Consider the following 8,872-nt stretch of genomic DNA (forward strand, 5'->3'; position numbering starts at 1 on the left):
AGCCCAGGGGCCAGAGCAAAACCTTGGTCCCACTACAACTAGGGACACCTCAGTAAAATTAGGTTACCAGTCAGCATCAGAACACGTGTCTAACAGTGATGCCAAGGACTTCTGGGGTGTCTGGAGCCCTTTCTTAACCTGTCTGCTCTTTGGAATTTAATCAGGAGCTTTTGACCCAATGCTAGTGGCTGGGTCATCCCAGACAAGCTTTCGGAAAGTCACCTGGGTGCTTCTAATGCTTGAGGTGAGTGATGACGTTTGACCTGGAGCTTGGAGTTGATCTCCCAGCCTCTAATCTTTGAAGCCTTCAGCTGACTGCCCCTCTCTCAATTGATGCCTCAGCTCTCCCATGATGCCTCAGCTGCTTGCCTCACATGGGGCCATGAATGCTGCAGACATTCTTCATCCTGACTTATTTCAATGTGGGCCTCACTCTGCCACTCATCAAAGTCATTTGATTCTTTGCTCAGTTTTCACAAAATCCTGTACTTTTATTGGAAGGGAGGATAGAGTGGTAAGAGCATCTGGGAGGTGCCCCGTCCTGTCCAAGTCCAGTTCTGAGACTCACAAACTTTTCCATCTTAGAAAAATCAGCTAATCTCTTGGTGCTTATGTGACTATAATATCAGATAATAATAGCATGAGAGAGAGGGAGACATAGAGAGAGAGACAGAGGCAGAGAGAGCACATCTGAAATAATGAAAGCACAATATATGTTATCATTTTTAAAAATGCTGCTCACTTTCCTACCAGACTCCCTGATTTAGGATAAGAACCCACCTGAGCCAACCTCATGTACCTAAAGAAGCTCTATATGAGGTCAGTGTTGTAGCTTAGATCTGCTGAGTTCAATTTTTTTTTTCTTAACCATGTATGGCACACCATACAGATACATTTTTACAACCGAAGCCCGAGTCTATCCAGTATAATTTTAATTTATTTAATTTAATTCATAAAGTGGTTCCCAAGGTAACTAAAGTAGGATAAGATACCTTGACCCAGGAAATGTCCAGGCTGAAGAGACCCACTGAGGGTCAGTGCAGGACGCTGGACTGCTTACAGCCCAGTGATGTGGATCCCAGGGTCCCATTGTACCCCTACTCCTCCCAGGAACACACAGCGCAGAGCTAGCCTCAGAATGGGATCTTGTTCAGAAACAGGGTTCCTACACACATCAGGACTTGAGAGCAGCCTGGAGAGCTGGCACTCTGTTACTGGCATGTTTACATGAAGAGCTATGGAAAGTGGGAGATGCGAATGCCTTGTGATAATGGGTATTGGAAGAAGATGTGGAACTGTCAGAGACCAGACAATGGGTACCAAAGATTGACAGCAAACCAAAGGCTAATAAGGAAGGAAGACTTCATCTACAGACTTTAGTTACAGTGGTCATGACCCTGTAAGCACCTTGGTCTAGACTCTAGAAGTGAACGTTAATGTATTTCTATTGTTTTAGTCCATCTAGTTCGCAGTGGTTTATTATGGACGCCCTAAGAAGAAAATACATGGGGAAGCAGACACCGGCCAGGTTATATACAGACTATGGATGTGAAGAGGCGGCTCTGGACAGCATCCGGGCAGATACTACCTCCCACTGTGTATCAGGGGTGTCAGCTGGTGAGGAATAACAGCCAAACAAACTCCCATCATCCTTTACGCTGTCTGCCTGCAAGTTAGCAGATCTCTGGGCCACGGTCATTAGTGGACTGAGTTCAGGCTCTACCGTGCCCGTTTTGTGTATGAAAAGACCCAGGCACTGTGTGGTTACATCAAGTAGCAAGGCCTGCAGTTCCTGAGCAAGGCCTGCAGTTCCTGTCCTTAACCAGGGCTGCCGTTCAGCATTAGCTAAAAGCAGCTCTGGTGGGTGAGGCCCCGAGCTGAGCAGAGGAAGGAGAGACACCGCTCTCAGGGAAGACGCTACTTGTGCACCGTGATTTCTCTAGCAGCTGAGATGAAGTCGGAGTAAAAGCAGTTTGCTGTGTCAGCCACTGTGGGCTTTTCAAAGTTTTGCTCTGCTGCAGAAATGAAAGGAATCACAAACTGGATAAAATAATGGACTCTGATCTCCTTCATCTCTTTATTACTGGTAGGTAATTCTACAGCATGAACTCTTTGTGTTCTCACAGTCGTCTTTCTTAGATTTAGTACTGCTCCAGGTTGGATCACACACACACACACACACCACACACACACACACACACACACACACACACATTCTGGTCACTTTCACTTGCGTGTGGAAGGCGTGATACTGTCATAACTGTACAGGTGGCATGATGGTGACAGAGAAAGCTTCTTTTCTCTGCTTACTGTATAAGAACCGAGTCTTTCCTTTATGTACTGATGCTAGGAAGTATTTTCCACAGAGCAGCTAGCTTTGTACATTTCAGACACTTCTCTGCTACTGTATCTTCTGGGGCAGAGTGTATTTATTTCAACAGATACAAAATTGTAGCACAGCCTCAAGTCCTGTCTCTAGCTCATAACAGATTCTATCATGTGACCTTAATTGTCTCTCAAAGGCCCATGTGTGAAAGGCTTGGTCCCAGTGTTGTGCTATTGAGAAGAGGGTGCCTTTAAAAGACAGAGCCTATGGAAGGTCTTAGGTCTTGGGCATGCCCTCAGTTTCTTCCCCTGGACTAGACACTCTGAAGTCATGAGCCAAAAATATACCTTGATTATCTTGGATGCTTGTCATAGTGAAGGAAGTGGGCAAACAGAACAAGTAGTTGGGATACAAAACAACACAGCGCGATGGGAGCATTTCTGGAGTGCTGGAGTATATAACTTAACCATAGATAAAAAAGATGGCAAACAGCATTGGCATGGACCACTCATCCTACACAAAGTACATTTCCAGCTTAATGTCCACTGCATCTCAACCCACTCCAAAGAACATCCTGGCTCCTTTCCCTAGCCACCCACTGTGAAATGTTACCAACTGTGCATCTGTTTATTTGATGTGTATATCTGTGCTTTACATCTAAAAAGAGCATTTTTGCCGTTTCAGTGTCACCCCTTTGAGAAAGCACGCCTCAGACAAGTCCCCTATGTTATCTCCATTCCAGTGTCACTATCTCTGTGTAGAAATGTGACAGGATGAACTGAGAAGAGAGGACAGGGTGCGGACACAGGGACAGAGCTCTCAGTACCTTGGAAGGACTGGTGCTAACATGATGGAAGATGAGAAATCACAGGGAAGAGACAGAAAGATCCCTACCTCGCACCAGTCAGACTCAAAGTCATTCTTCCCTCTCACAGCAGGCCCAAAGGACAGAACGATGAAAGACTCTAGGAAAGACTGAGAAGCCTGCAGACATACCCGTCTTTCCTGGTCCTTCAAGAGTGTGCTCTTCTCACATGTGGTAATCAATTTTTAAATAAATTTATATCTTTTAAAAAAGAAGTTTTTGTGAAGTGTTAGTTGCCTTACAATAATGTCTGAAAACATTTAAAATAATTAAAAATACCCTCAGTAAGTCATCCCTTTATAACCCTGTTTATTCTGGAAAATAACCTTTAATTCATTTTATAAGCATCTTGACAGGAAATAAAAGAACATTTAAGCTGACCCCAGTGGGTGGAAATAGTGCCCATTTGGTGTGACCATTTGACACTATACGTAGAATTGATGGGTTTTCATTTATCTCTAGCTTAAGGAAAAATTGAATTTGATGTTGTTTGATGGTACGATAATAACAGACGTGTTGAGGACCAACAGGGTCTCATGGAACTGTGTCGATCTCCCCATGTTGCAACTCATGAGCCCGGGACTGTTTCCTGAGCTATAAAAGATCATTGAACATGTTTTTGCAGACTTAAAAATAGAAAGACAGGTTTTGTTTTGTTTTGTTTTTCCCATGAAGGGGAGAGCGGAACATTTTAAAATTGGAAACTTAAAAAGAATTCCAAGATAAAAGAAAGTGAGACCTGAAATTTCTAAGTAGCTCTGCCTGGCTCTTACTCAGTCCCCAAGTCATTTCTCATAAGATACTTTTGCCTTTGTGTTCCTGTTTATACTTAGCTGTAGTATTTATGAACACAAGAGTTAATTTAGAAGTATCAGTTATCCATGTCCTTTTTGAAATTCTTGCCAATGTACTGTCCAGAAAGATCATTATCTGGAATAAATGAGATGGCACTTGCTCTAATAGTTTTGAGCTTTTCCTGTGAGTCCTAAGCACAATTGTGATTGTGCCATTGTGATTGTCGTGAGTGAGAGCACCTGGGAAAACACTGACACTCTTCCTGTCCCCCGGGTACTGTGTGGTGTCTGCTTGCCTGTCTCCACCTCGTTCTCTCAGACTCAGAAATCCCTGGACAATATTTTAATGTGCTATAGACATGGCATTTTATTAGTTTCATTATAGTCACACATTCATTAATTTGTTATAATCACACTAGACTACAATCTGTGTCGACAGCCACTACATGACTTATAAGCTGAAAAGACAGCTGTCCATCGTATCCATCTTGTCCCAGTGTCCAGCACATGTGACCTGGCACCCGGTAGGTGCTTAGTTGTGAGCTCAGTGAGTAGCTGGACAGTGATGTCATGATGGATAGCTGTTCTGTGCTGTTTCCTTGGTAGAATGTTTTTCCCATGTGGTTTTGGAACCTGCTTCAATTGTGACCTGAGGCTCCCATGACTCATGCAGCCTCCCAACCAAAAACACCAGGAGTGTTAATTACTGTAAAAGACAATGTCTTCAAAAGAGTAGTTGTCTGCCTACAGTAACTAAACAGAAACCACCTACCGTATGATGTCGTGTTGGTCCACAAAGTGAGAAAGAACAGGAATTTTCCATTTCTGTCTAATTTTTAGCATTCAGCAGGCCCCATCCATCACCTGGGAAGATGCTCAAAAAAAGCACAAAACAAGGACGGTCCACAAACCCATCCAGTAAGGTCTTGCTTAGCTCCTAAATGGGGCCCACCTTTGTTCGAGAACCCTTGTGAGTGACAAACAAGAGGAATTTCCTTCCTGGGCCCTCCAAGAACTTGCTCCCATATGAAGGGGAAAAGCCCATATCAGGAAAGGGAGGATTGATTATGAAGTAGCCCATGGGAATTTGGGCAAACAAGTTTGGGGGCTCTTGGCTTGTGAGTTCTGGGGCTACTCCTAAGAGGAAAATCAACTAATGCTTTAAAAAAATAGTCCTAGAATTTAATAATTTAAATTTAAATTTTATTGTATGGATTGAATATAAAATGGAGGGGTCATTTCAAAAGAAAGAGCCTAGGAAACTTAGGCCTGGCTTTGTGGAGACTTGCTTTTACATGTGTTTTCCATGCGGTTACATACATTTTAGCTCTGGTCCTACACACCTTTTCCCCTGTGGACAGGATGTACGTCACTAACACATACTGCCTCTAGGAAACTGAAGAAAGGTCCATTTTGATCACAACTTGAGAAGGGACGCTCATCTCTCTGGGCCTCTTCATCCCCCTTTACATTCTCACTGTCAGTGGGGCCAGGGTGACAAGGCTGGGGCAGACGGAGTGGCTGAATGGGAACTCTGTCAGGCAGTGAACTGACCAGAGTGGAGAGAGTACAAAGAGAAATTCAGCCCCAAGGCTGATGGTCAAGGTGCTCCTGGTTGACAGCTCTCTGGCAGCGGGTGGAGTGCCATGGCCTGGGCATTCTCTCTTAGCTGGCCACCTTCCCACAGCAGGAATGATCCAGCATAACTGGGCAGCCCTGGCTGCTGCAACTCTGAACACATCACTTTCCTAGTTACTCCAAGCAACAGGAGACAGGAAGGACAACAAAAACATTCTCAACCAATTTTCTCTAATTTTTGTCACCAGAATGACATGGCTTGGCCGTGCCTAACGAGGAACTTGGGGGACAGGTGCCCAGCTTCTGCACTGTCTCAATAGTCAGGACAGAGTTGAAATGGGGGCAGGGGTGAAAGGATGTGTCTGTCACAGGCTTTGTTGTATTTTGTTAAGTCCGAAATCACTGCACAGAGACCACCACTCACATATGCAATTGGCAAGAGTGTTTTATTTTGTGAAAACCTGCATGCAGGGGTCAAACCATTTTTCAAAATGGTGACCCTAAACAAAGACATGCAGGCCTTTTTATAGGACGCTAGGGGAATTCTTGCAAGGGTTAGGTAATCTAACACCTTATTGGTGGATGCCAGGGAAGTTACTTGGGTCAATTCCTAATTGGCTTGCATCCAGATGGTCCAGCTGGTGGGTTGCATTCCTGTGCCATGAATGTTTAACTAGAGCACAGACAGACACCCCATCCTGTGATATCTTCCCATTCTTGTGGTTATTTTCAGGCTCTTCCTTGGGTAGGGGATTTTATGATCTTGTTCCTGGAATCGGTGACCTATGGCTTAGTTCCTGGGACTGATGACTTTTCTTTTAAAGTCAGGCCTGGTCCTAAAATGGAGTTTATGTCTTCCTCTCAGGTTTCACTGCTTGTCTATGCCCATGCTACCTCTCATCACCATTTTCTGAAAATCAGAGGCTACTACAGAGATTCTAGTGGTCACCAAGTTCATCCAGCTTCTAATCCTGTACCCTCCCCATCTGCTCAGACATCCAGGAAGTTGCTTCTTTTGTTTTATTTGGTACATAACAGATCTGTCCCCTCTCAGACCACCTTGTATTTCCACTGCAACCACAGTGTGTGTGGCAGGCTTCTACCCCGCACCCCGTCATAATGCTCTTTTTTGTTTTTAGGACAATGTGCTGGCTGGCTTTATATCAACTGGACGCAAGCTAGGGTCATTGGAGATGAGGGAACCCCAACTGAGAAAATGCCTGCACAAGATTCAGCTGTGTACAAGCCTGTAGGGCATTTTTCTTACCGAGTGATTGATGGGGGAGGGGCCAACTCATTGTGGGTGGTACCATCCCTGGGCTGTTGGTCCTGGGTTCTATAAGAAAGCAGGCTGAGCAAACCATGAAGAGCAAGCCAGTGAGCAGCACCCCTCCGTGGCCCCTGCATCCGCTCCTGCCTTCAGGTTCCTGCCCTGTTTGAGTTTCTGTCCTGACTTCCTTCAGTGATAAGCAGTGATGTGGAAGCATAAGGCAAATAAAGCCTTTCCTCCACAAGCTGCTTTGGTCATTGTTGACCACTGCAAAAGGAGCCCTAACTAGGAGACAATAGCTCATGAAATCTGGGGGGTGGGTGTCTTGAGCTCCCTATGCAGTCGCTCTTTCCGTTGCCCACCTCCCAAGCACTGGGATTCTAGGAGTGCACTTCTACAACCATTTTCTATGATGCTGGACTCTAACCCGGGCCTTCCTGCACTCGAGGCAAGCCTTTCGCCAGAGGAGCCGCATTCCCAGCCCCTGTGCTGTGTTTTGATCCAACCCAAAGAACACGTTGGAGAACAGCTTCCCAGAAGTGCAAGAAGGTCCATGTTTTCAGAGATGGCGCTCCCTGGGACAGGGAGGAGTCACTAGACAGTGCCCGGATAGTCTCCTCTTAGATGAAGAGTCTACAAGGTGTTCTTTTATGCTTTTGCAGAGCAGCACTGAGATAGCCTGATAAGTTCTTCTTTCTGGTCTTCCCTTCTGCACTCTAACCTTCTCCCTCACTCCTGCTTCTTGGGATCCCCACGCAAATGTGTAGAACTCACTTCCTTGTCTGGGGCTACGTCTTGGGGAGAAGAAGCGCATTCTTCACTAGAATTCCTTGCCAAGGGTAACACTCTGGCATTTGCACTCAACCTTTCTCTTTACGCTCTTCTTCAAGGGAAAAGTGGGTTTGATGTCTTCACAAAACTTAAAGCTGCCTTTAGTAGTTTGAATAAAATGGTCCCCATAGGCCCATAGGGAGTGGCACTGTTAGAAGCTGTGGCCTTGTTGGAAGAGGTGTGGCTTTGTTGGAACGGTGTGTCAGGAGGGCATGGATTTGAGGTCTCAGAAACTCAAGCCTGGCCAGTGAGTCACTGTCCCTTCCTGCTGTTGGCAGGTCGAAATGTAGCACTCTCGGCTCCTCTCTGGCACCGTGTTTGCCTGCATGGACTAAACTTCTGAACTGTAAGCCAGATCCAATCAAATCTTTTAAAAGAGCCATGGTGTCTCTTCACAGCAATAGAACCCCAGCTAAGACAGCGGCCATGTGAACTCTAACCCACAGTGCAGGTATTTTTCTGTTAGGTAAAACAGGTCTAACAGAGACATGGAGTCCACTCTAGTATCCTCCCAGCAGAACCCTTGGGTATTAATTGATCCTTGAGAGGTACACGTGTGCAGGAGACGAGCCTAGCGCAGAAGCGATTGAGATGCGGGTTTCATAAAGAATAAAGGAGCAAAGGGGTAAACACAGGGTTTTTTGTTTTAGTTGTTGTTGTTTTTATCATGTGGTTCATGGAAGAAAAGGGGGGAAAGGAGCAGAGAGTAAAGAATGGTCTGTGTGGTCTACAAAGATCCACAGATCTCAGCAGTGTGTGCGATGAGGACTGAGAACAACGGAAATGTGGATAGCAGGAGACGGCAAACTTCCCCACCAGGCTAGCCGTGCAGAGAGAAGCATGCCCGCCCCCGTAACTGGGAGAGGAGAGCCACAGGCTGAGCTGATGCCAGCTGTGAGCTTGCCAAGTGGAGTTATCAAACAGACAGCAACGAGACTCCACACAAGCAGGAAAGGCTGGGCTGGATTGCAGGTTTCAAAGTCATTGATGCCTAAAGTCACAGCTTTAGGCGAGAGTGAGGCTGGGGATGTCACATTTAAACAGCAAATAAACGGGGGGCAGAAAACCAAGTGGAAGATAGACCCCAGAGAACAGGCTAAAGAATTAGGAAGAAGCTGTGGGTCTCATTACAGGGAACCAGGGGAGCATTTTTTAGTCTCAGAGGCAGGGGAAGCAGGTTTTATAGATAGGATTGGTACCAAGAGGGC

The 8,872-nt window shown here is 45.6% G+C and overlaps 1 long non-coding RNA gene across 1 annotated transcript; it reads left to right on the plus strand.

Moving 5' to 3' along the window:
* Positions 1-1,682: 1,682 nt before the first annotated feature.
* LOC132652204 (uncharacterized) lies at positions 1,683-3,406 on the plus strand. The gene is made up of 2 exons (XR_009589683.1): positions 1,683-2,086; positions 3,011-3,406. It is a non-coding gene; the product is annotated as an uncharacterized LOC132652204 (long non-coding RNA).
* Positions 3,407-8,872: the final 5,466 nt, after the last annotated feature.

Source organism: Meriones unguiculatus, chromosome 2 (assembly GCF_030254825.1).
Source record: "Meriones unguiculatus strain TT.TT164.6M chromosome 2, Bangor_MerUng_6.1, whole genome shotgun sequence".
Lineage (NCBI taxonomy): Eukaryota > Metazoa > Chordata > Mammalia > Rodentia > Muridae > Meriones > Meriones unguiculatus.